General features: G+C 47.4%; 1 protein-coding gene across 1 annotated transcript in view; it reads left to right on the top strand.

Annotated features, from left to right (window-relative positions):
• The first annotated feature begins 3,201 nt into the window (after nucleotides 1-3,201).
• TMEM44 (transmembrane protein 44) overlaps nucleotides 3,202-17,300 on the top strand; it is a 450,231-nt gene continuing 436,132 nt past the window's right edge. Inside the window, exon 1 of the mRNA XM_069618578.1 lies at nucleotides 3,202-3,220. The gene's annotated coding sequence lies outside the window, so the exon portion shown is untranslated. The remainder of the gene's footprint in view (nucleotides 3,221-17,300) is intronic.

Raw genomic sequence — 17,300 nt, 5'->3', positions numbered from 1 at the left:
TAGTGATAGGAGGATCCATGGATCAGAGGGGTAGGTTCGCTGGGCCCTGTTGTAGCCAATCTTCGGTGTATCCGATCTGTCCAATGGAAGAAGGTCATGAGAATCCCCAAAGACCTAACAGCATCCCTTATTTGGAGACTCCATATACTCTGTGTCCAGCAGCAGTAGCACAGGGCAGTCAGTCACCACTTCACGTCTCGGGTTTTCTTAAATCCTAAATCACAAGAGCCCAGCACGGGACACATGTCCTTTTATTTACATGCACTTTTGCAATGTACGTGGTAGGCGATAGAGAGCTCTGATGCATTATATCAGTGTGTTTGTACAAGGAATACTCCTCTTTTCTCACAACCATAAACTCCGATTGCAAGCGAAATGATTGTGTGACCTTTGCTGTAGTATTGTGCTCTGTGTCAGAATATTGCAATATTTCATAGTTTGTCAGTAGAAGTATTTTTCTCTTTTATGAGCACATTTCGGCTATCTCTGCTGCAATACAGAAAGTATGTGCATGAAAAAAGCATGCACACCACACTGTCTACAGCTACTATTTGCTCTCACTTGTGCTATACTGGCCAATTAATGATTCCCACTGAAATGTGCAGCTGTAAAATGTGCCATTGCAAATATAGGCAAGTGATCGGAGGTTGATTTGAAAAAGCTTTCAGAGTGGAAATAATCATACATCGATACAGTCGCGGGAGGATAGTTCAGGGGCAACGTGCTGCCTTGGAAGAAAGACAACACAGAGCAACACAGGTTCGATCCCCGGGTCCGCGCTTAAATAACATATCATATCATTGATGGACAGACACCACACAGATTAAACAGGGAGGAATGACTGCTTCACCTGGTAAAGGTGGACCAGTGAAGGTGTGGCTTGCTGCCCAATCCTTGGACTACCTCACAGTGGGTGACCCTAATGGCAAAAACACATGTCCTAAAATCTCCATTTTGGGTTCAAGGCATATGTTGACTGTCATCAAAATTCCAGTTGATCAGTAGTAATAGCTCATTTATTCTGGACCCCCTTGCTCTCCCACACCCATCAACATCCTGTAGCGTTTGCCCCTACAACTCATGAATACCAACCAAATGCAGCCTGTCTCCTTGATATCCTGCCTAGACACACCAACTCTGCGGCTTATCCCAACCCCCATCAAAGCCTGACTGCGCTGCCATGCCGTATTATACACCCACACTCTGACAATCTGAGTTCATTCACATGACATCCATCTAAATAATCACACTCCTCTGCCCATCCATCCACACAAACTCATCCTTTCGACCTTCTTTCCATTCATAGAAAGCCATACCTATTGCCAGAACTATTGGCTTTGCCAATCGGTTTTCTTATGTTGTTTTTTTCCTCTCCGCAGAGATCAGTTTTTAAAAACTGCAATTCTAGTCTTCAGTGCTTTCAAACTACTATAGTGGTGATTCGGCACATTACAAGAGCACAGTGGCATAACATAACCTTTCTCAGAGATCTCAGTTATAACAATAGCATGCAATGTGGGATCCCAGTATTGGTGTAGACAGATGGTCAGTTTGTCAGCTGGACTGCCCCTTTTGGGGTGGGACCAAGCATGATTTGCATATGGTTCTTTCCCTTTCTGTAATGACTTGGGAGATGAAGGACGGTGCACTGGGGGGATCCTCAGAGCTATGCCAGAGGTCAAGATTAATTTGAGATCTTCCTGCCATCACGTTTTTTGTTTTGTCTAGTTACCCCGAATGGGACGGGTATGCCCAGACGTGGGTCCCGTGTCTGCTGGGCCTAGAGACCCAAACTGCACATCACTGATGACTCCCAATGAAGCTGAAACATGTCTGGGGTTGCTTGTGGTCTCGTGCAGAAGGGTGTGACCAGCCAGTGTGGGCTGCACGTCCCTTTTGCGGTAGGACCAAGCCTGATTTGCATATGGTCTTTTCCATTTCTGCAATGGCTTGGCAGGCGAAGTACGATGGTCTGGAGGGTTTGCCAGAGCTATGTCAGAGGTTAGGATTAGGTTTTCGGAACTATGGGTCAAAGTGAGGGAAAATGGGAACCTTCTTGGCTGGTGCATGTTTAACATTGGGAACCTCAAGTGAGGGAACATGTTTTTTTGTATATTTTCCCTATGCCAGCACAATTCGTTTTTTAGATCTGCTTTTACCGCCAAATGACATTAAATGCAGATTGTAAAGTGTCCTCCTCTAACATTGCATAAACGAGCATTGGCAAAGCCAGCATTTTGGCCATTTGTGTAGTATGAGATAGGCATATGCTAGGAACCGGTATAATGGTAATACCTGGCCATACAACATAAAACCACAACAACTGGAAAATTGAGCAATTACCTGGGCATATGATGTCAGTACCTGGCAAATGCTTATCTAATACCTGAAACCAAATCCGTTGACTTTGTCGTTGCTTGTTTTTAACAGAACTTCACTGCATGGAAGAGATGCAAGCCAAGTAGCTGAAGACACACTTGGTTAAGACATTTTTATGACACTAGTAGCCATTTACAGCTGCAATTAACTCTCAGCAGACGCTTAGAAAAAATAGCCTGGGGAAAGTTTCATGTTGTTACATCATAAAGGGAACACACAGATCCCAGGTGAGGAGGAGCAAGTAGTGGATGGGAATGGCCGTAGAGATTAGCATTGCCGTGGGCAGCCAATGGGTGGTAAATGCGCAAACGCTGTGATAGTTTTGGCTTATAAATGGCACTTAAGCACCATCTAATAGGCCAAAGTAAAAGGTTCCAACACCTAATCATATTCCCTTTGCCCACAGCTGACTGAGGGTTTGACCCTGAAATCCTGTCTAGAAATCAAAGCATTTAGTATTGAACTAATTCTGGAATAGTTCCTTGACGTGAAGTCATGGTAATAATCCACTCTCTCGTATTGAAACCTATGTGAACATAAGGGGATCAAAGTTGGTTGACCTGAGAGTGAGAGCTGTGAAATGAAAGGTGTTTTAGGACTAACCTTTCTTCAAATCGGTCTTGGCATTTAATTTAGCTGGCACTTTGATGCTTGTATATCTCTGCTTCTTTGTCTGAGGTCGTCGCTCTCTGAAGACCACAGACAGGCTGTCTGGCGACATCGGTGGGCACGGTTGGAAAAGGTACGATTTTTTAAATCTTTGAGGAACTTGCTGGAGGGAGCGTCCTTGGGCTGAGGGAGTCTCGCTGTCGACTGAGAAACCTAGCAGTTTCAATTAGAGGTCAGTTTGGAAAACATGTAAGTGTGTGGCCCGTCCATCTATTTTGTTTGTTTTCTTGTTTGCCAAATGTTACTCAGGGTCTGTTCTGCTATGGACGTGTTCTGCAAACCCCATCTGAAAAGAAAAGTCACCCCTTTGCTGCACCAAGCACTTGCATGCATGCACTAGAATACATTATTTCTTTAGTGAAGGAAGTCATTACTCTTGTATTAATGACCTGATGGAATGCATTTATTATTTTATCGTTTTATTTTTAAACGTATGTGCCTCACACAATTAAAAACCATTTGTCAACCGGTGTACCTAACAAACTAGTCCCAAAGCATTTTATAACCAGGGACAGTTTGTTGCACAGGACTGACGGCAAAGACTTCTCTGCCGGTGCCAGAAAGTGACCGTTGTGAAGGTTTCAATGTTTTCTGTCATTCTCCTCCTGAATGCATTCCTACGGTTTCTGTTGCTAATCTTATGCCGACTACACTCAGATCATGGTCTGTCTTGATCAGGATCTGGGTACAGTGGCCCTTAAATTTTGGGAATGTTTGTCGGCAGTAGGAAAGTGGATGAGTGTGAATTGGTTGAAGCTGAATGGGGACAAGACAGAAGTCTTGGTGGTGGGGTCTTCTCTAGCCTCTGCTGAATGGTCTGGGTCTTTTTGGCCTTCAACTTTGCGTGACTTTCCCACCCCAGTGAAGATGGTTAGGAATTTGGGGGTCCTATTGTCCTACCATCTATCAATGATACCGTAGGTTAGTGCGGTCTGTAAGACGGGTCACTTTTTTCTCAGGGTTCTGCGCCGTGTCCTGCCGTTTCTGCCTAAACGGTTGCAACCCTTAGTGGTGTCCTCCCTGATTCCCAGTCAGATTGACTATTGTAATTCACTTTATCTGGTGAAACCTCTTAGGTTGGTGCATCACTTGCAGCTGTTGCAGAATCTGGCTGCTCGGGTGGCAACCGCCTCTCCCTACGGAGGTCATATAAGTCTGGTGCGTAGTACGCTCCAGTGGCTTCCAGTGGCACAGAGGATTACATTCAAGGATTTATGTCTAGTTCACTGTGCCTTTTTTAAACCGGGACCTGAATACCTGCAGGACAAATTTCTTCCCTACGTTCCTGGCAGACCACTGCATTCTGAAGATGCCAAACTAGTGGTTGTTTCAAAGGTCCGCCGGGTCTGTGCAGGAGGGCGGGCATTTTCACATACTGCCAGTAGGCTATGGAATGGGCTGCCCTCTGGCCTTAGAGCCATGGCAAATCATTTCCAATTCAGGAAAGCTCTGAAAACTCTGCTATTCTAGGGCACTGTTGTGGCTTGTATTGACTTCTGTCCTTGCGCCAAGATGCCTTTGGGTGGTAGTGCGCGTTATAAATGCACATAACATAACCCGATACATTTGTGCAGCCATAACTCTGCACAACTTTCTACATTAGATTAGTAATGGGATCCGATCAGGCTTTCCTGTCTTCCTCCTGTGTGCGGCTCCATCTCCTTCTTTTACCCCATTCCTGCATTGCTATTCTGAATATACACATGTCTCAATGCTATTGCTTGGAGCATTGTAACAGAAGAGCAGTCATGAGACCAGCCGCGTATCAGCGCAATTATGCTAGGCATCGTGTAGAGCAGCACAGACTTCCTCGCCATGCCTTATCCTAACCCTGTGAGAATGGAAAAGGTAAGTCAAGTCAAAGCAAGTACTGCATCCTAAGGATTCCAGCCTACATTTTATATGCACATAAATTGCCAAAGACATGCCAGTTTCTGGATGAATGGCAGTTTTTCACGAGATGACATTCCCAAACAATTCCCAGAGGAAAGCGCGTTTTGATTTATACAAAATCGTCCATTTATGTGGCGGGATCGAGAGTCCTGTGGTGGGAAAGTCCTCCAGAATCAAGGCAGCATATTTTGTGATTGGTAAACCAAAGTTAACAAAAAGACACACCAAATCAAAAACCAAAGCTCTGACCGGTGCTCAAAGGAACAGCTGAAAGAGTTCAGACTACAGGGCACGTTTGGCCATCACCAAACATTAGGAAAGTTGTAGTCTACTTTATTCAGATCCTCGGGGGGGGGGGGCGGCACTGGCACCCAAATAATCTCCCAAAGACATTCTTGACTCTTATAATCCAGCAATACTGAACCCGACACCTGATCAGCCACCAACGTTTACTTGTGCAGTCCAGATACTTCCCTTGATGAACCTTCAGCATAGTACCAATCTATCTGTATAGAATCATCGGGTCGGTCTGTATAGCAATTACTTTCAGCTCTTGGGTCATTCTGTGAGAGATGGCCAATCTCCATCTTTTGGCACCTCCTCCATTGAAAGCACATCATCTACTTTCGAAGGGTTCCCTAGCATCATATCTCAAGCTACTGCTGCAGCATATCTGCTACAGAAATTATTCTGTGCTGGTAACACATTATTGCCTGATCATGCCGTGGAGCTCCACTGATTTGTTTCACCATGCTCCAAAAAGTCCCAGAAATTTAAGAGTGCCAGATTCCATGAGGAACTCCAAGTAATAGTAGACTGTTAAAGCAATTATCCAAACCAATTTTGATATCTCACTTCTTTACTTTTTGCTGTCACTTGTATGTTTAGTACCTCTCTGCATACTCCATTCTCGCTCTACGTGCTCCTGTAATATTCACTCTCCTTGTCTTTGCTGTAGCCTCATTACACCTACTCGCTCAATGAACTCTCGTATTATTGGTTAGATTGCATATCTACCAATCTAGTCTCCTTTACTCTACTCCTTAGTAAATCTGCATGGGCCTGAAGTCCCCACAAAATCTCTTGGACCACAGTGTGTACTGTTGAATATGCTGACATCACCCATACACAAGAATTGTTTTACAATTTTTAACCCTACAAATTGCATCTCCAGAACTGCTTTTAAAAAAGCCAAGACATGTGCCCTTCAATGCAATTATGACATGCCTATTGCAGGCACATACCTGAACATCAAATCTAAGGAACTGATCCCGGATATCCTCTTCTTCTTTCACCATCCAAGCTCTTGGATCTTTATCCTGCAGTGCAATTTCTCAATTCTTAACTTCTGCCCTTTCCGTGGTGGCACCAGAGGGTCTGTTTCCCCCTGCAGCTGCACTACAACTAACCTTACTTTTAACCTCTACAACAATGAAACAACCATGGTGGCAGACATCCGCACAAATCTTCAATGCCATCTCCTCTCTCCAGGCTACAGATTACTCTACCTCTACCTTCCCAGACCCAGTTCCCTCTGCTCCTCTGAAACCCTGTGCCCCCTCGCACTGCTAGTTCTATAGACCCTTGATACCAATTGGGAGCCCTGAACTCTCCTGACCCGCCTCCCAATACTGCATCATCCATTATATCCGCCACCCTCGTACGTTGGTCACTTGACCTTACTACTGTCGTCTTCTCCTTTAAAATGAATAGGTACTAAAAATGTATTGGCTACAGGCACCCTCAACTCTGGGTCAGCTGCCAAACATTCCCCTAATATTCATCACCTTCTCCTAGATCGAGATATTAATCTGATGGTGATCACCAAGACTTGTATCACAGACAACTCCTCCACCTTTCTGGACACTCTCCTCACATATGGCTACAGAATTGTTTAGATGGATTTTCAGAAGCAGCCCCGTGGGAGGTTTCTGAGAGGCCACCTTAGTTAGTGAACACGGTTATTGACACGTAGGTCTACACAAACACAATCAAGGTAGTGTAGCAGCGCAGTAAGGCAAGACCTCTGGATGTGTGAGGGTGGTGTAATGGTAACGGGAGCCACACACAGGTCACTCAATCAAATTAGACAGAATTTACAAAAAAACATTCTATTTATTAGGCCTTAAAACTCTCTAGGCATGCAAAATCGCACGTAGGTAATTACCACTAAAGGTAAACCATAGATGTATATATTTATAATTAGCAATTTCACATTTCAAGTGGAAGGTATTTTTTCAAGTCTTTTGAACGCACCATAATTTTGCTGGTGTTTACTATTTATAACACATATATATATATATATATATATACAGTTGATGATCTCACTTGAAATAGTCCACAATTTACCCTGAAAACAGTGCAATTAGTTTAGCAAAAAAACAGACTGCAGGCAGTAAAGTGAATCAAAATAGCAGGCTGCAGCGCTATATAAATACATAAAATAAAAAATAAAAAAGCGGTAGAAAAGCAATGGAAACAAATACCCTGCCTTATACAATAAGGCCCCTAACAATTTAGCAGTCCTTCCCTGAAAAGGCAAGGGGGCCTAGCGTCTCATAGAATAAAAGGTCCCTTGTAAGTATCTTTTAATGGAAGTCTTTAAAAGTGAAGAAAATAACAAAGGTAATGTGAAGGCATCATGGTGAAGGGCACAGGCAACAGATTCACTTTTATTAACTTAAATGTCAGGATGGAAAGAGGCATAACTTGCCTTAACATAAGGTTGGATTTCCCTACCTGATGAAATCTAAGGAATGTCTGAAGCAAAGAGTTTGATGAATCGGTCTGTGTCCAGAACCTATACTTGCCCTCACTACTAAATCTATACAATGTGAAAGGATGTCAGCAACCAAAAAGGAAACCGTGCTTAACCCAAAGTTCTGAACTTCTTCCAGCTCGAAGCTTCTTTTCAGTCCCCTTCCCCAAGTGTAAAACCTTTCCAAAACAGTCTCAAAATTATGCTCCATAGACTTAAAAGGACATAGTCTGGATGAGGACCTGGGGTTTAAGGCATTTCACAACAGAAGCACTGTGGTTCGCTTCCCCAAGTTCAAAACAGTACACAACAAAAGCACTGGGGTTCTCTTCCCATAGTAGTTCAAAACAGTTCACAACATAATCACTGCCTTTCTTTAGTTATCCACTTATACTTGATTTGGCTCCATTCCATTCATCCTTCAATTAATTTCTATTTCACTCTTGTTCAATTTCAACTTCAGTTTTTGTAAGTTCAAAATTTCTAGTTTTACTTACCTTTCGTTTACTTGCATTCAATCTGGTATTCAAAAACAACATCTGTTTTACTTTGATTCCGTTCGATGTTTAAATATCCTTATGCACTTTATAAAGTTGGGCGATAAGATTTTGTCTTCTTTACATAATGTAAAAGTCCCTTTCCCAGGTTACAACCTTTCAAACTGGTTCCTTCTCTTTTCACAAGGCACGCAAATACTTTGACTAAATAATTAAGTAAAGTGTTAATGAACAGTTCAGACAGAGACTTTCAAAAACGTTTTCTGCTTCTTTCAGACACATGTGACAACTATGATACAATCTTTACTTTAACAATCAATGTTTCCCTCACAGTGCTAGTGGTCATTTTCACACTGTGTTTTCTGGTCTCTGAAGCTAGCCGGCTTCCTTTGCAGGCACTCTGCATTTTGTACTGGCCACAATTCTACTTTACTGCGTCTAGGGTTTCCTCCTCTGCCCCTGAGGGACTCACACACTCTTGCAGCTCCACAAGAGAACGAGCACTCTGTTTCTTTCATAGAAGGATGGCCCTTTAGCACACCACCTTCTCTTGCCTTGCTCCCAAGCCATACCAGTCCGGACCGCCAGCTGCTGAAATTCCCTGGTATTCCGGTGCTCGCTACACAGCAGCTCTGCATACAATGGCTCCCAGCAGTGTCTCTCATTTCTCTCCCTGCCCCCAGTCTCTTGGCTTCCCATCTTTTATACACCTGTGGTTTGTTAATGAGCTGCAGGTGCGAGTCCTCTCTTTCAATTGCTTGACCATAGTTAGGCTTATTAGTGAGACATGCCTGGTCTTTGCAGTGGTATTCCTATGAGGCCCTCTTCCTCATCTCAGGACCAGAGTGGTGTAGCTGCATGTTGGTATGTACAACTCCTAGTCATCTCTTCCTTGTCCCAGTACTAGAATGGTGTGACTGAAGGGAAATAAGGGGAGCTGGTTTACAATACCCCATAAAGGTTGGAGATGGGTTGGGTTGGTTGTCATTAGGAAAAGGGGGATACCATGTCTCACCCAAGTCCACTGCACTCCCAGTTGCTAAGGACCCTCCAACCAGGTGATCCACCCTCAGGGTCAGGATCCAATAGAGATGGCCTTTCCCTGGCCACCTGCGCAGAGGATCCAAGGGGTCTAGAAGTGAGAATACCCTGAGGTTTTTCACAGGAACCTCTGTAGATTAGAGGTACTCTTCCAACCACACCTTTCTAGGGGAAGCTTAAGTGAGCTCTTTGACCAGAACACCACCGATCACAATCAGGCAAGGGAGCTTTAGGCAGTGGGCTTGATGATTATACAATCCCCAAGGTGGGAGTTGAAACATGTATGCAAACCCCATCCCTATTACTACAGTTCATCGCAAAACCACCCCCAAGGTTCTCAGATTAGCTCAGATCACGTCAGTCAAAGTTTCAGTTGCAGGGGATAACAGGAGACTGAGTGCAGCGGTAGTTTTTGGATTTAGAATTAGGTCTTGCTGAGGAGTGATTCCATGCTACAAGGAAATAGTTCCGTACACCATGAAGCTGGACAATCCAGAAACCACAGGATGACAGCCATCATAGAACCCACGATGACAGGAGACCCCAAGTTCATGACTAAGATGGTCAGCAGAAGAGAACACACGTCAGGTGGCGACAGACAAGACGCATGGCTACGAGAAAGACACTGCTGCAGAAAGGCCCCTTTTTTGGATGATGGATAGCAGCAGCTGCAGGGGAACAGGTCTTGGGCCACAAACTGCCGACCTGCAGTGTTGGAAGCCAAAACTCAGGAACTGGGGCTCATGCACTAATGATGCCTTGGATGATGCTGATCTGCACACAGGATGGTTCCAGGATGCGTCTGAGGACAGAATCCTCATGAAGGGGTCTGGATTTGTTGGTCCCACCAGCCCAAGAGTTGAAGCACTGACTAGGCTCTTCTAGTCATTGATTCAGAAGGACAGGGTTTTACTTTGTCTTGGCTGGAGGCAATGCTAACTGTCTTAAACAGTCATCCTCTGGTCTTGAGAGGGTGACAACCTTTCATGACTCACAATTACTACTTATTCCCTTTATGCCAAAACTGAGCAATGGTCTTCCCCAACTCACCACTGGCAAGAATGTGCACCAGTCAAATAGACAAGAACTGTCCAACCATGCACACCCCCTTGCCTCACATCTGCCCAGCAACACAACTCTGTCTGAAGTGTGTATTGGGACTAGACAATCTCAGCCTACACATCTGGACAGATGTTTACACTGTCTCTTTTCCCAGGAAAGTGTTTACCATTTATGGCATTTCCTGACCTGAGAAGATAGGAAGAAGGTCAGTGGACAGGGTGGCCAAAGGACAGGGTGAATAAACACTTGGCAGAGCCATTTTCAGTATATGGTACTCAAAATGCCATCATGTGAAACAAATACAAAAGTGCAGACGATAAAAATGAAAAACGTAGTAGAAAAATCACTGCTGGCACCAGCACATTTTGGACACCTCGAAAAAGTCATAGAAATGTTACAAAAGAAAAACTAAAAAGAGATACAAAGTACCCCTACAGCACTGCACTGTAAGGTGATACCTGCTACAATATAAAAACAATATAAAAACAAAGGATTCTCGTAAAGCGGCCAGGGTCCCCCTGCACTGGTATTCATATGGGCTAAGCAGTACTCCCAAAAGAGATGAGGTGAGTAATGAAAAGTCAGGACAAGGTTCTAATCATAGCAATACGTTGGGGAGGGTTGAATTGAAGTCAATGGAGGAAAAGCTGTAAAAAGAAACATTTCCCTAACACAGATCATTGCCAATAAATGGCCAAACTATCCACATGGAGTCAGTACACTGAATTACCTTGCTTAGCTTAATTTCACAAAGATCCCTACAAAAATGCTATCAGCAAACTACCGCCGACAAGATTCTGACAAGGGGCTACCTGAATATCACGATCAATATTTCTCTGAACAGAGTGACGTCAACATTTTTTTTTTGGCTAACTGGACAAGGTGAACCTAACCCTACTGTCCGCCTCCTCACCCACATGTCTGGCAACCCACTTGATGGTATGGGATGCAATGCATCTGTTGGAACTTCCAGCATCACAGCTCTACCCTTTTCAAACCACCACCTCTAATTTTCTAGCTTCACCAGGATGCCTCCTAAAACCACTGTCATTGCTCCCAAATTCGTTGGCGCATGATACAAACTACCGTGTGAAATTATACCCAAGCCTTTATTGCTTCCCCATTAAACATGTCTTCTCCACACAGCGCCCTTATGACCATTGTGGATAGCATCACCAGAATTCTTTAAACCATGGTCCCTTCACTATGCAAGATCTAAAAACCCTATTAAAAACATAAATAGCTTGTACAATTGTGAGTTGGTTCTCCTAAAGAAGAAACAGACAACAAGTGTAACTGATGTAAAACCAGAGACCTAGCGGACAAGGCAGCCTACATTTGACACCAAAGAGGCTAACGCCATGCTCTAGTTAGGAAAAGGTAGGTGTTTCTACATCGATGTATCATACTTGCCCAAAATACATCTGCTGAGGTTTTCAAAATCTTCCAGAACAAAATGAAAGATAATCCTTTCAAGATCCAAGTCTAGCCACTTGTTTGGGGGGCGCTGTTGAGCAGCCAGCAAGATGGCTGCCTAGCTCTTGAGCTCCGTGCACAGCCGCTCTTCACCCGATGACATCTGCGGACTAATACATCCCTGCACCTCCTCGACCGTCCCCCTGTCCTCCCTACAACGGGGGCTACGTACTGCTGCGATCCTGGCTCGAATCGGATCTTGGGTGCCGGAGATCTTCGCTGCGGGAGCCTCGGAGCTGCCGCGACGCTTGGAGGCCCATCGGGGTTTCTCTGCCCGGCTCCCGCCACTCCATTACTGCCTCCCCTGCTGCATCCTCCCACTGGCCCGCCTGCTGGGACTCATGCCGCGGTGCCCCGCGGGCCGCGCTGTGGGCGCCGTGAGGTGGGCCTAGCCCCTCGCTGGACCGGCGGCTGCGGCTTGAGCCGTGCCTTGCGCCGGCCATCCTGGACTTTTTCCCCGTTCCGTGGTCGGGGCCCTCGGGCCTGGGTGGCCGGTTCTCCCGGCCGGACTTCCTCTCCTTCACGCCGCTCGACACCTGGGCGGTGCGGCCCTCCTGGAGGGGTCGTGCCCGCTGCCGGGCTTGACTGCCTGCGCCCGGCCTATATCCTGCTACCGCTGCTGGGATCTGATTCGCCCCCGGCGGACCCCGAGGACCGGAGGAACGACACTCGCTCCCGGACTGGATGACCGCGGAGCGCACACCAGGTGAGGGGTTGCTGGGGCCGCTGCGCGTCGGGGCTGCGTTGGCCCCGAGTCCATTACAGGCCAATTTCTATCTGGGCCTCTCCCCCCGCGCTGCGCGGCCCCGGCTGGCCCCTGCGCCGCCTTGATTGCTTTCGGGGCCCGTGCCCTGCGGCGCTGCGGGGCCCTGCACCCCGCCGGACCCGGATTGGCCCGCTGCCGCCTTCCTCCGAGCACAGCGGTCTCCGGATCGTTGCCGAGGCCCTCACTCTGGCGCTCATCCTTGCTGGGTGCCGCCGTCACTGCCCCAGGTAACACCCGCTCCTGCACTAAGGCCCACACTCCTGCTGGTTGAGTTCTCTGTGGTGCTCACTCGGGGTCTGTTCTGGCCTCCATCCTCATTATCTAGGGCGGCCTGGTCCCTGCGACTATTCTATACCTCCCCGCTGACACGGCTCCTGCCGCCACTGTCAGGATTGTTTACATCGGCGGACCGGACCACCATCATTGGCCTTGAACCTCTCCTGCATCCCCTCACTCGTGTCTTTACTCTGCCCACTTAGGGCCCCTGCAACACTTTCCACGATGTCTAACAGATCAAGGAATATCAATAAAACCGGGGCCATGGACAAATTCGCTAAAGCCGCTCCGAGACCTGACTCGGCCCACGCACCAGGCGACCCAGCCGACGGCTCGCTATGCGACGAGGCACCCACCACTGACCTCACAGCGATAATGGAATCCATGGCCAGAAACTTTGCAGCTTTCCACGAAAAGCTTGATGACATTAATGCCAACGTGGCCTCACTCAGAGCTAAACTGGACCAACAGGGGGCTCGAATCACGGAGACTGAAAATAGGATTGGCACCAACGAGGATAATATTTCTACACTGCAGGGCACTGTGTCCACTCTGGTCTCGGATATGAAGGCGGTCAAGGCCAAGTGTGATGACCTTGAATCTAGGTCGCGTAGAAACAACATACGCATCGTTGGTGTCCCTGAAAACGCGCTGAGGGGTCGACTGGAATCGGCGGTCGAGGACCTCCTGAAGGAACTACTGGGCAACCCTGACATGTCCCCCTTCTTCACCATCGAAAGGGCCCATAGAGCACTGTCATCCCGGCCTAAACCCGGTGACTTTCCGAGGCCTATTATTGCCAAGGTTCTGAGCTTCAAAGACCGTGACTTAATCCTCCGCCTCGCACGGGAAAAAGGCGAGTTACGAATGGACTCGCAGGTGATCAGGATTTTCCCCGACTTTTCCACCGGAGTTCAGCAGGAGCGTCGCCAGTTCCTCGGAGTGAAGAAACTCCTCAGGGAAAGGCACATCCCCTACGCCATACTTTTCCCTGCACGCTTGAAGTTCACGTTCAACGGCAAACTTTATTTTTTTACAGTGCCGTCTGAGGCGGTCAAATTCATCGAGGCACATGTTCCTCTCCACCCTCCGGCAGATGACACTGTGAATAATGAGTGAATTTTATGTTTGCTTTGCGATGCTTTGATACTATGCTTATTGGTAAATCGTCTCATGCCACTCTTTGTTCACACCCATGAGTGACCACACCTCTGCATTCACTGGTATACAATGTGGACCTACGTAGGTTTAATCACAGTTCCTTAGCCCTCAGATACGTACTTTCTATCTTGCATGTTGTAGGTCCACTCATAGTGATCATGTTGATTCCTGTTCTCGTCAAATGCAATACCTCTCTACTTCACATCCAGGCCGGTACGGCCATAGGTAACGGCTGTAACATACATCACTAAACCGCAAACACTGTTTATTTTCTCACGGACGCCTTTGTGTCCCAAGCGTGCTAGCACACGGCAATAGCGCACCCCATTGCGATTGCACTGCTTCCTAGTTTTTTGTTTTTGGTTTGCCCCTGTTGGGCTCTTGCACTGGCTGGATCATGTTGGGGTCGGTCCGACTGTGCACCGTTGGGGATGGGTGGGATGTACACTGCTGATCATGGGTTGGTGGTGAGGGTGGGGGGGGAAACCGGGAGTTATCTACAAAAGGCACACGAGGTTGCATGTGGCCGGCACTAATGGGCCACGTTCGTAAATCTTGCCTCAACCCTTGGGGCGCACACTATTGTTGGGTCCGAGACGTTCATTGAGAACACGTGTTACATAATGAGACTCCTGGCACAGTTATGGCAACCGTCTTAATGTCATGGAATGTCCGAGGGGTAAGCAATCACACTAAGGCGCGCAAAATCATGGCATATGCCAACAGACATAACTGCAAGATACTGTTCCTGCAGGAGACACACTCCAATGGCCACATCCCCCGAACAATGGCCCCGGCATGGGGATCTGCTAGATTTTTTACCTCCTACTCCACTCAATCCAGGGGGGTTTTAACCATGATCCATAAATCCATCAAGTTCACACTGCATAAAAACTACACTGACCCTGAGGGACGCTATGTCATACTACACTGCACTTTGGCCAACAAAGAATATCTACTCGTCAATACCTATTGCCCCAATATCGATTCTCCCGATTTTTTTGATAAGATCGCCACTATACTGCTGGGATATGTGGGAACTCTGGTCATTTGGGGGGGAGATTTGAATCTTATTCTTGATGCAGCCCTAGATAGGACTGGATCCAACCCACGGCCTCTGTCCAGTGCCGCCCGCAGGTTGCACTCTCACATTAAGACCCTCGACATTTGTGATGCCTGGAGGTCGCTACACCCACATCTTAGAGACTACACTTACTATTCGTCAGTGCATGGGAGCTCTTCTAGGATAGACTTGTTTCTTGTCTCGAAGGGTGTCATGGGAGGGGCGTTGGGCTCCCAGATCCTACCCCGTACGCTTTCTGATCATGCCCCGATCACACTCACAGCCAGACTAGGAGTACCCGTCCCGACGTTCAGCACCTGGCGTTTTAAATCTGACGCCCTGCGAGATGTGGTATTTAAGGCTGAAATACTCGACGATATTCTGTCTTTCTTCGAAATGAATACTCTCCGAGATACCTCTGCCGCCGTGAGGTGGGACGCCTTTAAGGTGTATATCAGGGGTATGTCTATCTCCCGGGAAGCCGGGGTGCTGAAATCTATCAGAACAGCGCTGAGCCGTTCAGAAAGCAAACTGAAACAATTGGAACTGCAAGGCGCCTCCGGTGCCGACCCCGCCACTCTTGCCCAGATTTCTGAGGAACTCCAAGCTTTCAACAAACTCGCCGTCAGCGAGATTCATTTCCTTGGTCGCCCTCAAGCGGCCAGGAAATATGGCGAGGGAGAGAGGCCCGGGAGAACGTTAGCGACACTAACTAAATGGGAATCTGGCCGAACGCAAATCACCTCACTTAAAGATGAACAGGGTAATGCTCAATGGGCTGACCAACAAATCCTGAACACATTTACCGAATTTTACAGATCTCTCTACTCTCAGCCTGCTGAGCACACTGAACAACACATGCGGGAACTCCTTGACTCGATCCCCACCACTGAGGTCTCCTCCGCTACCCGTGACGAACTAGACTCTCCAGTCACGCTCGACGAGATAGTTACAGCCATCTCTGACCTACCCAAAGGCAAAGCCCCGGGGCCCGACGGTCTGACCGCCGATTTCTATCAAGAACACGTCGCTATACTCGCCCCCAAGCTACTCGAGGTCTGGGATGAATCGCTCCGAGTCTCTATTCTTCCCCTCTCTATGCGCGAGGCAGCCATTACAGTGCTGCTCAAGCCCGATAAGCCCGACGACGAATGTGGGTCCTACAGACCCCTCTCCCTGATGAACCTCGACACAAAGATCTTCGCAAAAATTATAGCGAACCGATTCCTGCCCATTATGACATATCTGGTCCATGATGACCAGGCCGGCTTTGTACCGGGCAGGTCCACCTCCCACAACATCAGGAGACTGTTTAACGTAATGTCCCGCATTGACCAAGAGGCACAAGCAGTGGTGGTCACACTGGACGCCCAGAAGGCCTTCGATATGGTCTCCTGGAGATACACTTGGCTGGTTCTTGAGAATATGGGTATTGGCCCGAACATGATTGGGTTTATAAAATTGCTCTACACTTCCCCTGTGGCACGGGTTAGGATCAATACACTAACTTCTGATCTTTTCACACTGTTCAGAGGTACCCGACAGGGATGCCCCTTCTCTCCAATACTGTTCGCTTTAGCAATTGAACCAATGGCAGACTATGTCCGTGCTCACCACGCCCGCAAGGGTATAAGACTGAAAGACAGCCCCGAAATTATATCTCTATATGCGGACGATGTTCTCCTATACATCAGAGACCCTGCAATACACCTTGACTCAATACTAAGGGACATTACCCGCATAGGCACTCACTCCGGCTTCACTATCAATTACTCCAAGTCGGAGATCTTCCCGCTCACTAAGTCCACCCAGCAACCTGCCTCTGAATACCCCCTCCGTTGGTCACCGACTGGTTTTAGATATTTGGGCGTGCACATATCCTTGGCCAAGTCCTCTCTTCTCGCTGACAATTACTCTGCGGTAACGCGCATTGTCGAAACTAAAATTCTCAGGTGGCCAGCCCTCCCGCTCTCCATTGCTGGACGGCTCTCCCTCATTAAAATGATTCTGCTCCCCAAACTCCTCTACACATTTAGCAACGTACCCGTGTGGCCTGGGAATGACTACTTTGCCAGACTGCATACACTGTTTGCTCAGTTTCTTTGGCACGCGGGCGCAGTACGCAAAAAGTGGACGGACATGACACTTCCATACAAACTAGGGGGACTTACCGCCCCGAATGTATCACTTTACTGGCACGCAGCTCAGGCCCAGCATGCCACCCACTGGTATCCTGGTGCACCAACACGTCCCCATGTC

This window comes from Ambystoma mexicanum, chromosome 10 (assembly GCF_040938575.1).
Source record: "Ambystoma mexicanum isolate Mex_15411 chromosome 10, UKY_AmexF1_1, whole genome shotgun sequence".
Taxonomy (NCBI): domain Eukaryota; kingdom Metazoa; phylum Chordata; class Amphibia; order Caudata; family Ambystomatidae; genus Ambystoma; species Ambystoma mexicanum.
This window is presented reverse-complemented; position numbering and strand designations above follow the sequence as displayed.